The sequence below is a fragment of the Bos javanicus genome, chromosome 8 (genome assembly GCF_032452875.1).
Source record: "Bos javanicus breed banteng chromosome 8, ARS-OSU_banteng_1.0, whole genome shotgun sequence".
Lineage (NCBI taxonomy): Eukaryota > Metazoa > Chordata > Mammalia > Artiodactyla > Bovidae > Bos > Bos javanicus.
This window is the reverse complement of record NC_083875.1, coordinates 30,740,887-30,762,837: the sequence shown is the minus strand read 5'-3', so window position 1 is coordinate 30,762,837 and position 21,951 is coordinate 30,740,887. Positions and strand designations below refer to the sequence as shown.

The 21,951-nt window shown below is 41.4% G+C and overlaps 1 long non-coding RNA gene across 1 annotated transcript in view; it reads right to left on the bottom strand.

Moving 5' to 3' along the window:
* The window catches only part of LOC133253398 (uncharacterized), an 89,102-nt gene extending 67,575 nt beyond the window's left edge, over positions 1-21,527 (bottom strand). The window contains exons 1-3 of the long non-coding RNA XR_009738294.1: positions 21,502-21,527; positions 20,042-20,254; positions 19,331-19,378 (exon numbers count right to left, since the gene is read on the bottom strand). This is a non-coding gene — a long non-coding RNA (uncharacterized LOC133253398). The remainder of the gene's footprint in view (positions 1-19,330; positions 19,379-20,041; positions 20,255-21,501) is intronic.
* Positions 21,528-21,951: the final 424 nt, after the last annotated feature.

Below are 21,951 nucleotides of genomic sequence, written 5' to 3'. Positions count from 1 at the left end.
AGCAACCACAAGAGGAAAAGACTTCAGAACAACTCTAGGCCCTGACCCAGAATTTCCAGCACAGGACATGGCAGAAGCCGATGCTCTGCTGCACACAGGGGCTCCAATCTGTGGCTCTCTGGACAGTGAGCAATCTCCACATACCTCACATGCATACCTGGAAACCTTCAGGCTCATTTAACTGAGACTTTTCAACAAATCTCAGAGCAAAAGAAAACTGGATAACCAGTTACTTATCTACGGGCCATAACTCAACTCATCTTCAGGTGTCATCAGCCCTTCTACTGCTAAGATACACCATCCGAGAAATATCCAAGTGTTTCTCATCAGAACCACTGATATGAGCTTCCCTGACATTGACCTATGGGCTTTATTGTTATTTTAAAGAAAAATTATTGTCAAACACATGAATTTTTAAACATCTGTTTTTGTTCTGAATTCCTCTTTCCAAAGAGGTTTCATCAGTGAGAATTACTATCGAAGACTCAGGAATTTGAAAATATTCACAAACCCGTACACGAAATTTAAACAAGTTGTCAAAGTCATGGATTTTGGAGTGAAGGGGAGGAGGTTACAAAACATTTGTCCGTGGTGATTTGGCCTCCAGGAACACCAAAGATAAAAAGGATCTGCTGGATTTTTCTCTTTCTATCCAATTGTGTAGTGACATAAGGATAAATTCCAAGATTCACCACCAGTTTAAAACTATTTCATTATGATCCTTGGGTTGTCTGAGATGTACATCACAAGTTCATCCCCCAGAGAGCCACAGTGAATTAAAGAAACACTTCAGAACCCTGCAGTCCAGAACTCTGGCCCTTTACCCGCCAATGACACTCAGCTGGGTCAATAATGTTTGCTTTCTAAAAAAATACAGGCTTGTGATATTACTCCTTTATTAAAACAGCCTTTTGAGCTGGTCTGTTTATGCGAATTTTAGAAAAACATTGTGTTGGTGAATTATGTTACAATTAGTGAAATTTCAGGAAGGAAAGCATTCAGGATGCATATTTTATGGCCATGTCACCAGAAATATTATTGCTAGTGTCTGATTTATCAACAATCTGCTAGAGGGATGATGTTCTTTTCTGTATTTTTAGAGAGCAGGAGGAAGACTTAAGCAGTTGTGATGTGGCCAGAGACTGATTTATGTCTTTATTATATTGCTTCCCATAACAGTCAAATAATTTTGTGCAAAAAAAAAAGAGGGGAGGGAGGAGTCATTGTACAGTATAATCACTATAAGATATACTATGTCTCTTTACACAGCTTCTCAGTGTGAAGTTCTGTGTGACATTTAGAACTGCAGCTGGACTTTCAGGTCTGCTGAAATCACAATTCTCAGGTAATTACACAAGTTACATCCTGTGACTTTGCAACCACAAAGAGATGGCACAGAGCACAGGAAAAGATATCTTGGGGGTGGAAGCATGTGAAATCCTGTGTTTTTTTCTTCACAGCTAATGAGCAAAAATAAACGCCGCCCTGAAACTCGAGGTTTTGATTCAAACATGAGCACCTGCAGGCTCAAAGGATGCCACTGAAATCCACCTTGGGCCTGTTACTGACCACATGAGTCACGTATGATGTGTTTTAGGAATAGGGCTCCACGACCAGGGACAAGATTAACTCGGACTACACTGTGGCTTAGGAGAACGTGCCTGCCAGGATCCTGAATGCACTTATACCAGCCAGGGCTGGGTCGAGAGAGTATCGTTTGGTCCAAGGATAGGAGGCAAAGTCTATTTTAAGAACAATATGGTTTGGGGGGAATCTCTGGGAAGTTTATGAGTTGTCAGAGAACACAAAATTTGCTCTACACATATAATTAAAATACAGGGTAACTGAATTCATGTGTAAGTCAGAGGAGAGCAGAATGGAGCCAGGGCATCATAATAAGCATTCTGGTTGAAGTGAAAAGCAATTTGTGGTGGGCCTTTCAAATTCCTACTTCAGCGGACTGACTTGGAAAGCTCACAGAGAGTCTTCCTGGCTGGGCAGGCTTACTTGCAGAGTTCTTTCATTTCCTACTCCCAGCCCACCACCCCCCAACAACAACAAGAAAAAAACACCTCTAAAAATAGCAATGGGATTTGGTTTTGTTTCTTTCTGAAGGACAAATCACACAGTTCTATAAATGATGAATGCCTATTTCTTGAGAGCAAACAGCTAAGTCAGACAGTAATCAGCATTCCTGTTCATAATGGGTGAGGGAGGGAACTAGGCCCTAAACCCCATCTCCTCCCACACTTCCACTGTGCCTATCAAATTCCAAAGCATATTCTAAAAGCAGATTTGTGAAATGGAGACAGTGGAATGGGGGAAGGGGACTTTACAAAAAAAAAAAAAAAAGAAGAGCTCACTAACTCTCATAGAGCTTGCCATTCTGTGGACCAAACATCTGCCCACTGGACAGAATTATTCACTTTGTCCCAGGAGAGTATGGTGTCAGGAACCAGCCATCATCCCGTACAGATGGGTTCATGGAGATGGCTCCACTGTTAACCATGCTACATGCTACTGCAAATTGGTGGGCCTCCTACATCAGCAAGACTTGGCACCATATAGAACTATTTGACTGTTATTTCTAATAAGCCCTATAAAATAGATCCCTCACAGTTACAGACCAAATTTAGAATGTGGTTGGGCATGGGAGAGATAGAAGACTACAAACAGATTCGTAAAGAACAAAGGGTCCTCCACATGGTTTTGTATTAAAAATGATCTGTAAAAAGGACAATCAAGCAAAAACTCCTAGATGTGGGCCATTGCCTCCAGAATCTCAACGTCCAAACATTTCAGGGAGGACAGTCTCCCTTCCTTTTAAGTGAACTATTAGCTTCAACTATAATCCATACTGAACTGCAGAACATTCAAGAAGAAAGAGCTCTAGATCTCATCTAGACTACTATCATCATTTCCCCTCCTAGGGAAAAAAACATCTGAAGATACAGGGCGGACAACTTGCAAAACTACAGCCCAGCCGTCTGTTCTGGAAGCAGAGTAGCAGGATTAAGACACAAGCGTGGGTTCAGGATCAGAGAGCTCTGGTGTCAGGTTCCAGCTCTGCCACATCCTAGCTGTCACTTAACCTCTCAAAGCCTCCATTTCTGGCTGTCAGGTCAGGATAACAAGATCAAGGTCAGCAAAGGCTGCTCAGCCGTAATTGTGGCACCAGCCCCTGCAAAGGTGGAATTCATAATGGGAAAAGTGTTTGCATTGGGTAAGATGAGAAGAGTCAGGGAAAAATTAAATAAATAACTTTTAGTGGATTGGCAGGAAAGGGGGGAAAAACAAAACATCAAATATTCTGGTGCTGAAGCTTTCCCCAGAATCCTGGGGTTTCTAAAGCCTATCTTCTAAGACAAAAGGGGTGAAGAGAGGCTGAGAGGATAGGATTCCAGGACCCCACCCGCCACCTTACTCCTATGTCTTCCTTCAACCAAAGTAGCTTTGTAACGTCCTCATATTGGGCGTTCCAGTTGGTGTCAGAGGTAAAGAATCTGGCTGCCAATGCAGGAGATACAAGATATGTGGATTCAATCCCTGGAGTAGGAAAACAGCAACTCATTCCAGTATTCTTGCCTGGAAAATTCCATGAACAGAGAAGCCTGGTGGGCTACAGTTGATGGAGTTGCAAAGGGTTGTTCATGACTGAGCATGCATGCCATGCTGTGACATTTTGGGCTTCTGAGTTACATCCCATTGGAGAAGATATATAAAGATCATCCTCCCACCCCCATTCTAAAATGTTTGTGGGGAAACAGCACTGAAATGGACAAGCTGGGCAGCCTCCGACAAGTCACCTACTATCTCTGCATCTCACATCTAACATGAGAGGTTTGGACCAACAGTTCTTTGGGTCTCCTTTTGGAGTCTCATCTCTTTCCCCTTAAGGAGCAGCCCCCACCCTGCAATGGGAGAGGCACTTTCCTTTCCCTTCTTGATGGAGAGAAGCCAGTAGACTGAGACCCAAACCCCTCATCATTCACTCCTTCATGCCAAGGGGAGGTTTAGCCTACCCAACTCTCCTTCCCCTGACCACTGTGAAAGAAGGAGAGGAGGGAAGTCAAAATGAACGAGGTGTTTCTCTTTCTTCTTCCTAATTCACACTAGACCCCCAAATATTGTCCTAGTAAGGGGAAAGGTGGTTCTGAATCAGCCCTCGGGGGCGTGAAGCAGCTTTGAGTCATCCTGAGGATGCTCGTCATCAAGTGCCGGCTGCCTGTGTTTGTTGAACTCGGAGACTTGAATAATATTGTGCACTTTATCTTTATAGCCTCTTTTATGCTAACAGGCCTAGGGGTAGCAAAACAGGGCAATGTACTGCAGTCTGCTAAAAGCTTTGCCATTTGATTGCTTCATCATTTCACCATTCATCTAATTTGGAGTGCACATTCGTGCCACAAACCTGTCTGTCACCCTTAACAAGCTCTTTGGTACAGACCGGAACAATCCCCCATAATGTAAACAGCCTTCTCCTTCAGCAGAGAAAGAAAGCACACAACACGTTTTTAACACTCACAGATGTAATTGCTTTGGACTTTCCCACCCATGGTATTGGATTTCTCAATTCCCAGGACTCCTCATCAACGGATAGCTTTTAAAACATTCTTGTCCCTATTCTTTCTTCAAAGCTACTTCAGGCACATTTTCTTAACACCTTCTGTGCACAAGCCACCACAGCAGACAAAGCCAGCAGTGGGACTCTCTGTTAAGATCTGGGCTTTGCTTCTTCGAGAAGCCAGCATCTGAAGGAGTAAGACACATGTGGTTTTGCCTTCAGATCTTGCACCCAGTAGCTGGGTGACCCTGACAAGTTAATCATCCTCCTCCATCTAAGTTTTCTCATTTGCAAAGTGTGGCTCCAGATATTATCGTCTATAAATTAGTAGAGATCAACAGGATAATATATATGTGTATACACATGTATATGTGTGTATATATCATCCCATTCCATAACTTCCCACTGCACTCCCTGTCCCAGTCACTCTCCACTTCATAAACATAAAATCAAAGACATAACCCAAGGGAAAAAAAGTGAGTGAGGGAGAGTGAGAGGAAGAAGAGTTTACCACCAAATACATGTGGATTCCCTTTCAGTTCTTCAAGTGCTTCCCTAAAGATCAAGACCTTTCTTCCATTAACAAAATCCCCTAATCTGTACTATGTGATAGCTGACAAAATTGAAGAAGGATAGAGAGTAGATCATACCACATTGCCATCTATCTGTGTAAAATGTCAAATGTCTCTAAGAATAGAAGCTGTGTGAAATAAAGAAAATTCTCAAAAGAGACCTACCAAGTCACATGGGAGAAAGTGAAGGGATGTCAAATCGAAGATGACAATGTAAATACTGTTTCAAATTTAACAACCAGCTTGACTGATTTATTTCACTGTTTTGATGAGGCTGACTATTGGTTTATTATCATAAAAAAGCAAATGGTATATTGCAAATTCTGGGAGCGTCATGGGACCAATGCTTAATTATAGCCATCAAAAGTGGGCCAATAAGGGAAGAACCTCCTTCTTGAATGAATGGATTAAAAAAAAAAAAAAAAAGATAATAAATGATATTGAAAAAACGGGGCCCTGAACATCATCTTTATTTCTGGAAATATTCAGTGCTTACAAAACAATGAATGAGATAATGAAATAAGAAGTAGATAAATTACTGTAGGAGAGCAGAGAATGACCAAAAGACTTAATGTGTAGTTGAGCCTGGAGGCAGGTATTTTAGGGAAACTAAGAAGCTAATACAGATCAAAGAATTGTTTGTGTGTTTTGTTTCATTCTGGTTTAGAATGAAACATCTGCTGGAGACTTCAATCATAAAATTTCTTATCTGTCATTCCTACCAAACCAAAAGATTCTAGAGATAGTTTCCCAGGCCTCAGAGCTAGGCTCAGTCTGTAGGAGCATTTAATCATGATGATGACAAAGACTACAATAAGAGCAGTAAGAACAATAGCTATTACAACTGAAATAATAACAGTTAACATTTATTCAGTTCTTACTATGTTCAGACATATTTCTAAAAATTATATGTACGTGTATATTTAATATTTACAAAATCCCTCTATAAAGATAATATTCATTTTCCACCATTTGCAGAATTAACTTAGTGTCTTTTTGTTCTTGATAATACACAATTACTTTTCAACTTACTCTTCCACTGCCAAGGGCCACGACTATCTACCTTGGATCATAGCAAGTCTGCTATAGATAAAGGCCTGCAGCAGGAAGAGGCCAAACCTAACAGAAAACCAACCTTTCGTGCCCTAGAAGTCATGAAGCCAGCATCTAACTGGGGGGGCTATTCCTAAATAGATGGAGAGTATGTAATTTTTTTTCCTCATGTGCTTATTTATAAATTCCAAAATATGTAAACAAAAAACTGAAGAACCATTTTTTTTCAAAGAAAGAAATACGCCACAGTCCATGACATGAATTTGAATCAACAGTAAAATATATGATGTCCAGACATATTACCACCAGTGTCAAACACACATACAAAGAACGCAAGAAATAATGTCATGACAAACACTGGCCAGGAACTCAAGAATTACTTTATTTTTCTGTCCAGTTTAAGGCCTGAATTCTCTGAGCCCTGAAAATGGTAATAAAAATGATTTTTGGAAAGAAAAACAAAACTCTCTAGGAAGGTTAAGAAAGCTGGGATGAAGGAAAATAAGAGAGGCAACCTATTAACTGAATTCAAGTGTATGAAACTTGTCATAAAAATGACATGGACCAGCTGTTCAATATCCCCATTTAGGACAAAAGAAAACAAGTCTCACTTGGCAGTGAGAGTTTGGTGTGCGACGAGATGATCTTCTTAAAGATAAATGTGATAGACATGGAAAGTTCATAGCTCTCTCTCCCTAGAAATATTTAAATCTAATATAAACAGGCGGCTCTTTGGAGGTTTGCATGGAATAGTTTTGCATGGAGCCTGACAAGTTCCAATCTTGCGATTTTAACCTTGCTCTGATGGACTTAATCTATTAGCATTAGAGCTGGGATGGAACACTTTTCATGTAGGGTGTGAGTAAAACAAACTTCTCCATAATGTGCTTGAAAGTTCACTCAATTGCAACCACATTAACAGTCCATAGACGAAACAGCTGACCAAAATGTAGGCTCCTCCAAAATGTTCCCTCTAAAAGAAACTTTTTAACAGAAACTATTTTAGAATAATACTGAACCACCACTCATGTCTTTTCTCTTGCTGAACTATATTAAAAACTAGAATTGTAATTGGACATGGTAGAGTCGTTTAACTGGAACCCATCAAGTTGATTTCGCCAAAACCCTGGTATTTTAGTTTCCTTTTGGGGGGTAAATTAAAAGAACATCCATGTTCCTGCAAATAAACTCAATAGATCTAGTTTCTTATGTTTCCTGTGTGTCCAGTATTTATTTAATGAATACTCATTAAACATATAACAACAGGCCAAATACTTATGTGATACTTTACAATACTTAAAAGAATGTTCCTCTGTAAATCTTATCTGATCTTTATAACAACAATGCTAAGCATATATATTATCATTTTAATGATTCTGAAATTAAGGTTCAGAAAAGTTAAATGACTTGCTCATGTCCACTCAGCTAGTAAGCATTAAGGACTAAAACGGCTGAGGCCATGTGGCCAATCTTTCAAGTCTTTTGTTTTTTCACCATTCTGTCCTACTGTCTCCATTTTTTAAGGGCTTACAGCATAGCTGGTGACATGCAGTTCACAAATTAGAGAATATTAATATCAAATAATTCCGTGAAGTAGAAATGTTAGTCGCTCAGGTGCATCCAACTCTTTGCGACCCCGTGGACTGTAGCCTGCCAGGCTCTCCTGTCTATGGAATTCTCCAGGTGAAAATACTGAAGAGGGTAGCCATTCCCTTCTCCAGGGGTTCTTCCCAACCCAGGGATCGATCCTGGTTTCCTGCATCGCAGGCATATTGTTTACCACCTGAGCCACCAGGGAAGTCCAAACGATTCCATAAGGCTATGCAAAAGTCACGGGAGTCTATAACCGACAGGCTCCTCTGTCCATGGATTCTCCAGGCAAGAATACTGGAGTGGGTTGCCATTCCCTTCTCCCAATCCAGGGATCAAACCCAGGTCTCCCACATTGCAGGCAGACGCTTTACCACCTAAGCCACCAGGGAAGCCCTTATAAACAAATGGTTACATAATGGCATAAATCACAAGAGCTGCCAGAATTTAGAAAATGAAGCAGTCATGATGGCCAGAGAAGTCCAGGAGTGACGAAGGAATGGGACTTGATATCCTAGAGTATGAATAAAGTTTTATAGATTAAGCAGTGAAGAGAAAAAGTTTCAAATAAAGGAAAGAGCAGAAGCATTGGGTGGGAACATCAGTGGGAGTTTCAGAGGATCATGAAGAGATTTGCAGGAATTGCCATGTATGATAGAATTGGGGAGAACTTTGGAGATAGAATTAATGGTGACTAAATACCATTGCTCTAGGCACTTTAGAAGTCTGATATTACTTATTTCTCTACCCTAGAAGTGGTTATTATCCCTATTTTTCAAATAGGGAAACAGATTTCAGCCATGCTAAGTGGCTTGTTGAAGATAGTTTTGCTTCTTTGGTGCATTTTAAAACAGTGGCCACAATTGCTTCTATATGGAAAGCACATCTATTTTCAATATGCCTTTACCTCTCCTTCAAAAAAGAGGTGCAAAATATAAATTGGTGCAACCACTATGGAGAACAGTATGGAGGTCCCTTAAAAAACTAAAAATAGAGTTTCCATATGATCCTGCAGTTTCACTCCTTGACATATATCTGGAAAAGATGAAAGTTCTAATTCGAAAAGATACATACATCCCAATGCTCATAGCAACACAATTTACAATAGCAAAGACATGGATACAACCTAAATGTCTACCGATAAATGGATAAAGTTTAGGTGTGTATATGCACATTCATAGGAGAAGGCAATGGCACCCCACTCCAGTACTCTTGCCTGGAAAATCCCATCGATGGAGGAGGCTGGTGGGCTGCAGTCCATGGGGTCGCTAGCAGTCGGACAAGACTGACTGACTTCACTTTCACTTTTCACTTTCATGCATTGGAGAAGGAAATGGCAACCCACTCCAGTGTTCTTGCCTGGAGAATCCCAGGGACGGCTGAGCCTTGTGGGCTGCCGTCTATGGGGTCGCACAGAGTCAGACACGACTGACGTGACTTAGCAGCAGCAGCAGCATGAATATTCCTATATATGTGGAATATTACTAAGCCATAAAATATAACGAAATAATGCCATTTTCAGGAATATGGATAGACATAGAGATTATACTAAGTTAAGTAAGTCAGACAGAAACACAAATATCAGATGATATCACTTACACATGGAATCTAAACAATGATGGAAATGAAATTACTTACAAGACAGAACTAGGCTCACAGACAAGAAAACAAACTTATGGTTACCAAACACGATAAAGTGGGGGATGAGGTTCAATTCAGTCACTCAGTCATGTCCGACTCTTAGAGACCCCATGGACTGCAGCACACCAGGCTTCCCTGTCCATAACCAACTCCCTTAGCTTATTCAAACTCATTTCCATTGAGTTGGTGATGACATCCAACCATCTCATTCTCTGTTGTCCCCTTGTCCTCCACCCTTCAATCTTTCCCAGCATCAGACTCTTTCAAATGAATCAGTTCTTTGCACCAGGTAGCCAAAGTATTGGAGTTTCAGCTTCAGCATCAGTCCTTCCAGTGAATATTCAGGACTGATATCCTTTAGGATGAACTGGTTGGATCTCCTTGCAGTCCAAGGGACTCTCAAGAGTCTTCTCCAACACCACAGTTCAAAACATCAATTCTTTGGTGCTCAGCTTTCTTTATAGTCCAACTCTCATATCCATACATGACCACTGGAAAAACCATAGCCTTGACAAGATGGACATTTTTTGGCAAAGTAATGTCTCTATTTTTTAATATGCTGTCTAGGTTGTCATAGCTTTTCTTCCAAGGAGCAAGAGTCTTTTAATTTTGTGGCTGCAGTCACAATCTGCAGTGATTTTGGAGCTCAAAAAAAAAAAAAGTCTGTCACTGTTTGCACTGTGTCCCCGTCTATTTGCCATGAAGTGATGGCACCAGATGCCATGATCTTAGTTTTCTGAATGTTGAGCTTTAAGCCAACATTTTCGCTCTTCACTTTTATCAAGAGGCTCTTTAGTTCTTCTTCACTCTTGGCCATAAGGGTGGTATCATCTGCATATCTGAGGTTATTGATATTTCTCCTGGCAATCTTGATTCCAGCTTGTGCTTCATCCAGCCCAGCATTTTCATGGTGTACTCTGCATATAAGTTAAATAAAGAGGGTGATAATATACAGCCTTGATGTACTCCCTTCTGATTTGGAACCAGTCTGTTGTTCCATGTACAGTTCTAACTGCTGATCCTTGACCTGCATACAGATTTCTCAGAAGGTATATCAGGTGGTCTGGTATTCCCATCTCTTTCCGAATTTTCCACAGCTTGTTGTGATCCACACAGTCAAAGGCTTTGACGTAGTCAATAAAGCAGAAGTAGATGTTTTTCTGGGACTCTCTTGCTTTTTTGATGATCCATCAGATGTTGGCAATTTGGTCTCTGATTCCTCTGCCTTTTCTAAATCCAGCTTGAACATCTGGAAGTTCACGGTTCATATACTGTTGAACCATTGGCTTGGAGAATTTTGAACACTACTTTACTAGCATGTGAGATGAGTGCAATTGTATGGTAGTTTGAGCATTCTTTGGCATTGCCTTTCTTTGGGATTGGAATGAAAACTGACCTTTTCCAGTCCTGAGGCCACTGCTGAGTTTTCCAAATTTCCTGGCCTTTTGAGTGCAGCACTTTTGCAGCATCATCTTTTGGGATTTGAAATAGCTCAAATGGAATTCCATCACCTCCACTAGCTTTGTTCTTATTGATGCTTCCTAAGGCGCACTTGACTTCACATTCCAGGATGTCTGGCTCTAGGTGAGTGATCACACCATCGTGATTGTCAGGATTGTGAAGATCTTTTTTGTATAGTTCTTCTGTGTATTCTTGCCACCTCTTCTTAATATCTTCTGCTTATGTTAGGTCCAAACCATTTGTGCCCTTTATTGTGCCCATCTTTGCATGAAATGTTCCCTTGGTATCTCTAATTTTCTTGAAGAGGTCTGTAGTCTTTTCCATTTATTGTTTTCCTCTATTTCTTTGCATTGATCATTGAGGAAGGCTTTCTTATCTCTCCTTGCTATTCTCTGAAACTCAGCATTTAAATGGGTATATGCTCGAACAACTACACAGTTGTACTCATCTCACACACTAGTAAAGTAATGCTCAAAATTATCCAAGCCAGGCTTCAGCAATATGGGAACTGTGAACTTACAGATGTTCAAGCTGGTTTTAGAAAAGACAGAGGAATCAGAGACCAAATTGCCAACATCCAATGGATCATTGAAAAAGCAGAGAGTTCCAGAAAAACATCTATTTCTGCTTTATTGACTTTGCCAAAGTCTTTGACTGTGTGGATCACAGTAAACTGTGGAAAATTCTGAAAGAGATGGGAATATCAGACCACCTGACCTGCCTCTTGAGAAATTTGTATGCAGGTCAGGAAGCAACAGTTAGAACTGGACATTGAACAACAGACTGGTTCCAAATAGGTAAAGGAGTACGTCAAGGCTGTATATGGTCACCCTGCTTATTGAACTTATATGCAGAGTACATCATGAGAAACGCTGGGCTGGAAGAAGCACAAGCTGGAATCAAGATTGCTGGCAGACATATCAATAACCTCAGATATGCAGATGACACCACCCTTATGGCAGAAAGTGAAGAGCAACTATAAAGCCTCTTGATGAAAGTGAAAGTGGAGAGTGAAAAAGTTGGCTTAAAGCTCAACATTCAGAAAACGAATATCATGGCATCTGGTCCCATCACTTCATGGTAAATAGATGGGGAAACATTGGAAACAGTGTCAGACTTTATTTTTTGGGGCTCCAAAATCACTGCAGATGGTGATTGCAGCCATGAAATTAAAAGACGCTTACTCCTTGGAAAGAAAGTTATGACCAACCTAGATAGCATATTAAAAAGCAGAGACATTACTTTGCCAACAAAGGTCTGTCTAGTCAAGGCTATGGTTTTTCCAGTGGTCATGTATGGATGTGAGAGTTGGACTGTGAAGAATGCTGAGTGCCGAAGAATTGATGCTTTTGAACTGTGGTGTTGGAGAAGACTCTTGAGAGTCCCTTGGACTGCAAGGGGATCCAACCAGTCCATCCTAAAGGAGATCAGTCCTGGGTATTCTTTGGAAGGAATGATGCCAAAGTTGAAACTCCAGTACTTTGGCCACCTCATGTGAAGAGTTGACTCATTGGAAAAGACTCTGATGCTGGGAGGGATTGGGGGCAGGAGGAGAAGGGGACGACAGAGGATGAGATTGCTGGATGGCATCACTGACTCGATGGACATGAGTTCGAGTGAACTCCGGGAGTTGATGGTGGACAGGGAGGCCTGGTGTGCTGTAATTCATGGGGTATCAAAGAGTCGGACATGACTGAGCGACTGTATTGAACTGAACTGATCTTTCTTTTCTCCTTTGCCTTTTGCTTCTCTTCTTTTCACAGCTATTTAGAAGGCCTCCTCAGACAAGCATTTTGCCTTTTTGCATTCTTTTCCATGGGGATGGTCTTGATACCTGTCCCCTGTACAATGTCATGAACTTCCATCCATAGTTCTTCAGGCACTCTGTCTATCAGATTTAATCCCTTCAATCTATTTGTCACTTCCACTGTATAATCTTAAGGGATTTGATTTAGGTCATACTGAATTGTCTAGTGGGTTTCCCTACTTTCTTTAGTTTAAGTCTGAATTTGGCAATAAGGAGTTCACGGTCTGAGCCACATTCAGCTCCTAGTCTTGTTTTTGCTGACTGTATGTAACTTCTCCATCTTTGGCTGCAAAGACTATAATCAATCTGATTTCAGTGTTGACCATCTGGTGATGTCCATGTGTAGAGTCTTCTCTTGTGTTGTTAGAAGAGGGTTTTTGCCATGACCAGTGCATTCTCTTGGCAAAACTCTATTAACCTTTGCCCTGCTTCATTCTATACTCCAAGGCCACATTTGCCTGTTTTTCGAGGTATTTCTTTACTTCTATTTTTGCATTCCAGTCCCCCTATATGAAAAGGACATCTTTTTGGGGTGTTAGTTCTAGAAGGTGTTGTAGTTCTTCATAGAACCATTCAACTTCAACTTCTTCAGCATACTGGTTGGGTTAAATCGCATAATTTTTAAAGAAACAGGTAACTACCTTTTTAAAAAACCCATTTGTCTATTCTTATTTCCACCACAAGCAAAAATAGTATTTCATGATAATCGAATAATTTCTTGAAAACATTTGATGTACTCTCAGCTAGCATGTTGAGAGTTATCCAAAATTCTACTTGTCTCATTTTTGTGTTTCAGGAAGAGAAACTGGTTTTCTTTCCCAGGTACCTCTTTCCCACTGTCAGAGACCCTTCATGGGTGGATGTTTTGCATAAGTGTAACCCAGAATGACTGTGTATATATGAAAAATGAAATGATTTATCTTTTCAGTGAAAACATCTTTTACTGTATTAAGCTTATGCACTGCCACAGATATCTATTAGTCCACAAATCTTTCACCTTCCCACAAATGTTTCAACAGCTGGGACACAAAGTCTTATTCAGAAATAAATGTGTGCACCACATTTGCAGTCTGAAATTCAATCTTCAAGCATTACTTGATTAGAACGAACATTATAATGCATTGTAATTTTTTTCATTTAAATAGCAGCCAATAAATTTATACCATAATCTATCCCCAATCCCAAAACATATTCAAAAAGGTTTCTATTAACGCCATTTTAACCTTTCAGCACCAAAATATTTACCAAACTCTTTAGGTGCCCGAGGCAAGAGCACCGCAGTATGTGTATATGTTATTTCCAAACTCCTAAATTATCTCTGGAAGAACTATACAAAAAAGATCTTCATCACACAATGTGTGATCACTCACCTAGAGCCAGACATCCTGGAATGTGAAGTCAAGTGCGCCTTAGGAAGCATCAATAAGAACAAAGCTAGTGGAGGTGATGGAATTCCATTTGAGCTATTTCAAATCCTAAAAGATGATGCTGCAAAAGTGCTGCACTCAAAAGGCCAGGAAATTTGGAAAACTCAGCAGTGGCCTCAGGACTGGAAAAGGTCAGTTTTCATTCCAATCCCAAAGAAAGGCAATGCCAAAGAATGCTCAAACTACCATACAATTGCACTCATCTCACATGCTAGTAAAGTAGTGTTCAAAATTCTCCAAGCCAATGGTTCAACAGTATATGAACCGTGAACTTCCAGATGTTCAAGCTGGATTTAGAAAAGGCAGAGGAATCAGAGACCAAATTGCCAACATCTGATGGATCATCAAAAAAGCAAGAGAGTTCCAGAAAAACATCTACTTCTGCTTTATTGACTACGTCAAAGCCTTTGACTGTGTGGATCACAACAAGCTGTGGAAAATTCGGAAAGAGATGGGAATACCAGACCACCTGATATACCTTCTGAGAAATCTGTATGCAGGTCAAGGATCAGCAGTTAGAACTGTACATGGAACAACAGACTGGTTCCAAATCAGAAGGGAGTACATCAAGGCTGTATATTATCACCCTCTTTATTTAACTTATATGCAGAGTACACCATGAAAATGCTGGGCTGGATGAAGCACAAGCTGGAATCAAGATTGCCAGGAGAAATATCAATAACCTCAGATATGCAGATGATACCACCCTTATGGCCAAGAGTGAAGAAGAACTAAAGAGCCTCTTGATAAAAGTGAAGAGCGAAAATGTTGGCTTAAAGCTCAACATTCAGAAAACTAAGATCATGGCATCTGGTGCCATCACTTCATGGCAAATAGACGGGGACACAGTGCAAACAGTGACAGACTTTTTTTTTTTGAGCTCCAAAATCACTGCAGATTGTGACTGCAGCCACAAAATTAAAAGACTCTTGCTCCTTGGAAGAAAAGCTATGACAACCTAGACAGCATATTAAAAAATAGAGACATTACTTTGCCAAAAAATGTCCATCTTGTCAAGGCTATGGTTTTTCCAGTGGTCATGTATGGATATGAGAGTTGGACTATAAAGAAAGCTGAGCACCAAAGAATTGATGTTTTGAACTGTGGTGTTGGAGAAGACTCTTGAGAGTCCCTTGGACTGCAAGGAGATCCAACCAGTTCATCCTAAAGGATATCAGTCCTGAATATTCACTGGAAGGACTGATGCTGAAGCTGAAACTCCAATACTTTGGCCACCTGATGCAAAGAACTGACTCACTGGAAAAGACCCTGATGCCGGTATTGATTGAAGGTGGGAAAAGAAGGGGACAACAGAGGATGAGATGGTTGGGTGTCATCACTGTCTCAGTGGACATGAGTTTGTGTAAGCTATGGGAGTTGCTAATGCCCAAGGAATCCTGGCATGCTGCAGTCCATGGCATTTCAAAGGGTCGGACACCACTGAGCGACTGAACTCACTGAACACAATCACAGTTCTTTATGGCCTAAATTTTAAGCCATCCAAGATTTTAAGTAACTTATCCAAAAGTCCATGAACTGTTGGAATTAAGATTTGAACCCAGGATATCTGATTTCAAAATCAGTATGTTTGACCAGTGTCCTTATGAGTACACATACACACACCAGAGAGAAAGAAATAGAAATGACACATACATACATAATACATACAGATGTACCAACGTACATAATGCCGCTAATTGACCAAATTACTTTTTTGTTCTTTAAACTTCTATGACTTTGGACTGTTCTTTAGACAGGCATCTCTGCTCTGTCTTCCTTTGATAACAGTACTCGCATTTTTCTCTTAGGAAAACAAAACCTTCTCCTTAATGAACTTAAGACTGATTTCTACTCTAGCTCCAAGAAAACGATAGCTTCAGTCCAGGCCAGAGAACTGTATGCCCTGGCCGCAGGGTTGGTTCCTGTTTGTACAAATGAACTAATCCATGCCAGACCCAGTGAGACATTTTCTAGGGCACTGGAAAAAAAAAAAAAAAAAGTTCTCTTTCTACCCAGACATGAAATTGGAAGGCACTAATGCAGTCATCATACCAACATATGGAGTCTGAGAGGGAAGCAAGACTTAGAAAGAGCAGAGATGATTCAAAGATAGAAATGGACTAACACCTAAGGGCTTTGAGTCCCTCAACGCTGCCATGGAGAAGGAAATGGCAACCCACTCCAGTATTCTTGCCTGGAGAATTCCATGGACAGAGGAGCCTGGCGAGCTATAGTCCATAGGTTCACAAAGAGTCTGACATGACTGAAGCGACTTAAGACTGAAGCAATTTAACAATGCAGGCGTGGCCAAAGCTAGTCCTCCCCCTCCCCCACATGTATTGTAAACTTGTAAAACACCTTTTTTATGTATGCCAGTTTTGACTCTATTTTCTGTTGCCTCCAACAGCAGGAATCCCAAGAGATACAGTTCTCCCTTCCAAGGAAGACAGGACAGGAGAGGGACAGACAGACTAGCTTCAATCAGCAATGTAGAGCTCAGAATCTAAGTCAGGGGCACAGGGCAGAAAATGAGATTTCAGGGGTTAACAAGAAAGTACTGCTGCTGCTAAGTCGCTTCAGTCGTGTCCGACTCTGCCACCCCAGAGACGGCAGCCCACCAGGCTCCCCCGTCCCTGGGATTCTCCAGGCAAGAACACTGGAGTGGGTTGCCATTGCCTTCTCCAATGCATGAAAGTGAAAAGTGAAAGTGAAGTTGCTCAGTCGTGTCTGACTCCTAGCGATCCCATGGACTCCAGCCTACCAGTCTCTTCAGTCCATGGGATTTTCCAGGCAAGAATAGTGGAGTGGGGTGCCATTGCCTTCTCTGAAGAAAGTACTAAGTCCTTCCAAAACCTCAGGTTCTCCACTGTGTAGTGAGACAAGGGCTCATGCCTCCCTCCAAGGTCTCCATCTTTATGTTCCTGGAGTTTCAATAAATAGTAGGGAGCTCAAAAATCCTGATTGAGAAGTTAAGGCACAACATCAAGGAGCAAAAGCTTTGTTTCCTGTGCAGTACTTCTTTCCCTTTTCTCCCTCTCCCTCACACACATACACACATCCACACATACATGTAAACACACACAGATCCATGCAACCCTCAGACCCCAGTATAAAGAAAGTTTTCGAGGAGACACCACACCCTTCCTGTTTCTCTCTTCTATCTCCATGTTGTCCATAGGAAAATCTCTCCGTATCATGAGGGCTGTAACATAATCCAGGCTAAATCTGGAAATTGCAGAGCTGAGGCTGAAATAGACACTACATCCTTAACTCGATCTCATTGAATCTCTTTAAAACAAAATAAAAGAAAGGACAAAGACACATCATACTAGGTCGCCTAAGTAAACCGTTGAGATGGGCTGGCCGGTCTTTTGTCAGTGTGGGCACAGAGTCTGAAGGTGCTGTCAGTGTACTTTTGCGGGGAGTTATCATTGGCTACAAAAACAAGGCATATATTTTTGCAGCAGCATTATTACATACACACACACACCACATGAATGCTTTCTGGCTTTTCTATTGCCCTGTCTCAGAAAGATAGAAAAAGATTTCAACTTAAAGGGGAAATGCCACCTCCAAGCCTCAGACTGCCTTTTCTCTTACCTTTAGCCTCTGAGACTTCAAACAGAAACTGAGGTCAACAAAACCAAAGAAGCCAGGGCCATTGTCTTGCAAGGGTTAAAACTAGATCAAAATCAAATGGCACGCTGCACCACGTCTTCTGCATGACTGATACTGCAATCGATCTGCAGCGGTTCATTTTCTCTCTGGAATCTCTGCCTACTGAGAACAAATACAAACACATGTGGAACCAATAGGAAGCAGACGAAGGGCTTTAAGAGGGCTGGACCAACCTGTGTCAGAGAGTGCTCACTTAGCAGATGGAGCAATTAATAAAGAGTCAAGTGGGATGGCTCTGTCAAGGTAGCTTGAAGTGCTAACAATCCTCTTTTGTCTGCCCGCTGCAGAGTGCAGATGGATGCAGATTCAGAATAAGAACTGCATTGTGCCCCCATTCCCTCCGTACTGTGTCCCAGGATGAACAGAGGCCCAGGTGTCTGACACCTCCCATATTCTAGACAAACATGATACTGATTCTTGCTCCCTGCTAGCATTTGAAGTGCTGACGTGACTGCTAATCTGGGGGAAATAAGACTTTCTAAGTAAATTGGCCTTTCAAAACTATCTGAAAAGGGAGGATTTGCCATCAAAGCATTGACGGTTTGTGTGCACACCTCGCTACCCATTGATTCCAATTGCAAATACAAGATTCTTGCCCTTCAGCCAACAGCTATGGGTGACTGAAGTCACTTAAGACTGAACCTCTAGCAGGTGCTACCCTATTTTTTTTTTAAGGTGGAGAAATGAGTGTCATGGTCACGTGACGGCAGAAGAGGTCATGTGGTTCTTTTGGCCAATGGGACTCCTGGTATTCCAGTGAATTTCCAGCTCAGTTCATTGCATTCTGCCCGAATTGCTCACCTCTGTTTTCCTTATCTCCTTAAGCTACTGCCATCACCGACTGTAACCACTTCCTCTCTAAAACGGGCCCAGACAATGGAAATGTGTCTTTACTCCCAAGGCAGCTGAGAGTGTGTTCTGCTGCCCAAGCTCAAGGCCAATCCAGAGCAATCTGGTTGGCTCCCAAGTTAAATGCCAACTCTCATAATTCCTTTCCCACATAATCCCTTTCCCATAGACATCAGAATGGGGCTTCCCAGGTGGCACTACTTTTAAAGAACCTGCTTCCCAGTGCAGGAGACATAAGACACTCAAGTTCAGTCCCTGGGTCAGGAAGATCCCCTGGAGAAGGAAATGGCATCCCACTCCAGTATCCCTGCCTGGAGAATCCCATGGACACAGGAGCCTGGTAGGCTACAGTCCATGGGGTTGAAAAGAGTCAGACACAATTGAAGCAACTTAGCACACATGCAGACATGAGGAAAGAACACGTTAGTCAATCTCCTGTGAACTCTTTCTAAGCCTTTGTAATACGATATGCCCTACAGCTGTGAACCAACCAGAGACCTTCTCTTGAAATTTCCCCCTTGCTCAATATTCAGGGGAATCAGAATCCGGAATTGGCTGAAAAAAAAAATAAAACTCATCTCCTCAGTTTATGAGAGATCACAGAACGATTACTAGACTGTTGTTTGTTGTCAGGCAGTGATTGACTTTGCTAAAATTAAGATAGAAACTTTAATTAAATTCTACATACCTTTCTAGAGCTCCAATGTCAGCTGGTTCCAAACTTCAGGTTTCAAGCCTATCAAATACAGTTAAGTTTTTAAGCTGAAGGGCAACTTCTTAATTCTATCAAGTCACTTAACTTAAAGGTGAGTGACAGAGAATCCAAGCAATGTGAAAAAAGTCATCAATCTAGAGACAGAATCAGCACAAGACCAAGCCCACATCTCTTGACTAGACCCAAAAGACGAATCCTCACTCTTCCACATTATCCCATCTCCATCTCTAAGTAGATGATGACATTCTATTTTTTTTTAAACTTGCTAAATCTCACCCTTAGGCCCTGCACCTGTGCTTCTGGGGAGAAGGAGGGAGGAAACTGCATTGTCAATTCTTCTTAAAAAGAAAGGTTGAGAACAGTTCATCCACAGTTGTTCTGACAGAGCAATGTCCATTTTTTTCCTCAGGTGACAAGAAAGTGGGGAGCAGAAACATCAACTAGGCTCAGACCAGAGATCCTATCCTTTGCTAAAGATACCATGATAAAACAATATTGCCACAGGAAGAGTTGTATAGTTGTTTGGCTCGCCTAACAATAAAATTCCTTCTGGTAAATTATTCACTATCCAATCTCTGCACTACTCACTGGCTCCCCATGATTTGCAGAAGCAAGTTCTAACACCTTGGCTTAGCATTCTGTTTAACATGAAATGATTTCTGCTTCCCTCCCCAGATAGCTCACCTGTACTGGAAGCGTTGTGCACCAAGCAAGTTTTCTCTCTTGTCTGTGATAGAGTTGAGACTATGCACATAAGCTAGAAATGACACTTTCCAGCATCTTTGGTAGCTAGGTATGACCTGAAATTAAGTCCTCCCAATGAGAGTAGAAAGGTTGTGTCACATCCAGATGTGAGCTTTTTGAGTCCCTCTTGTACCAGATGCCAGAGGACACCAGCTGTGAGAGCAGGATCACAGGGAGAAGGTGAAATGTGGTACAGTTGCAAAAGAAGCTTCAGAAGATCTTACTGGGAACTCTCCAGCTCTTCTAACTGGGTACGCAGTCAGAATTATCTATCTTGAAGTAAGGGGAACTGGCCTTTAGACCTCTGTGTCTTCGATGCATACTGTCCCCGGGGAAGAGGCAATTAGTTGAGGGCAATTTCCTAAAGGGATTCAGCTGAGATTTTTCAAGCCATCAACATTCCCAGTAGCTGGGAGAATGTGCATCTGCATCCCATAGAGGGTGTCTGGGCTGTGGACTACAGCGTCCACTACACTGCACACGAAGCTGGTCTCTAACATCATGCCCAAACCATCCTTTCCTGATTTTTCACAGGTTGCTTTTCCATCTCAGCTCTTCTCCAGATAGCTAACTCCCACTTATTGCCCAAAACAGCACAAGTATTGGGTTAGCCAAAATTTCTTTTGGATTTTTCTGGGAGTTGTTATGGAGAAACCAGAACAAGCATTTTGGCTAACCCAATACCTTCTCTCCCATCTTCCCTGGCCTCCCTTAGATGACTCTGCTTTACTGCCTCTCCTTTCTATGCTCCCATTGTAACTTTTGCCATGATTTTATCACATGACACTGGAATAATGATTTAAACTCACATTCAAGAGTACACTCCTTGAAGGAAGGTACAATGTTTGGACCCCTGACATTGACGTGTCACCTGACCTATAACAGGCACTCATCCAATGTGACTCACAATAAGTGTAAGTAAATGAATGAGTTAATAACTTAATGAATGTTCACATACGCTCTCATTTAATTCCAAAAAGAATTTGAGGCAGCCAAATTTCAAAAAACCCAACATACTGCAGCTTATGGAGTAGTAGTTGAAAATATACAAAACCTGGCAGAAATGCATGTCTCACTCCACAGAATGGTGTGCTATTGGGGTATAAATATGAGTCTTGGAAAAACCTTTATTTCAATGCTACAGATACCCAGATTGGTGACAGCAGGGTATCTTCTCACAAGGACAAGAGATCTCAGCCAACAGCACTTTCAAGAATGTGCAAGCAAAGAGTTAACAGTCTCACAGCTGCCTTTCATTGGAGGTGTTAATGAGGTGACAGGGGGAAGGGATTCTTAAATGAAATTGCCTTCACTCATTCCAGTTAGATTCCAGTACAATGGAAAGCCATGAATCTCTTTCCCACAGCCTCTTTCCCCACCCTCTTCTAGCGGGCTCTGACCTTAGCTCTTGGTTGCACGCCTTGGAATGGTCCACTAAGAATTCGGAACTACCCACTTGGTTTCCAAACCTCAGGTTGCCTTGGGGATGTTACTATAATTTGGTTACCAGAGATACTTAGGTTAAGGGAAATGATTCAAAACATAATGCATGGTGCGATAGAACTGGGTTGTCATCTGAGCAATCAGAAACTCAGGCATAAAGTCATTCTGATGTACTTTCTGCTTGTTTATTTAGAAATGTTCTGTTTCTGTGGCATGAATCAGAAGTAAAGGGCAATATTTTGGAAGAAAAGGATCCGTAAGATACTGTCCAGACAGAATCTTTGAAAAAGTTCTCAAACATAGCCCAAAAGAATCATTCCAAATGCAAGTTTATTGCATCCCACAATACCCCCATCATAAAAAAGTTAGAGACAAAAGGATGCTACAGTGGGTAGATAGTGCTTAGG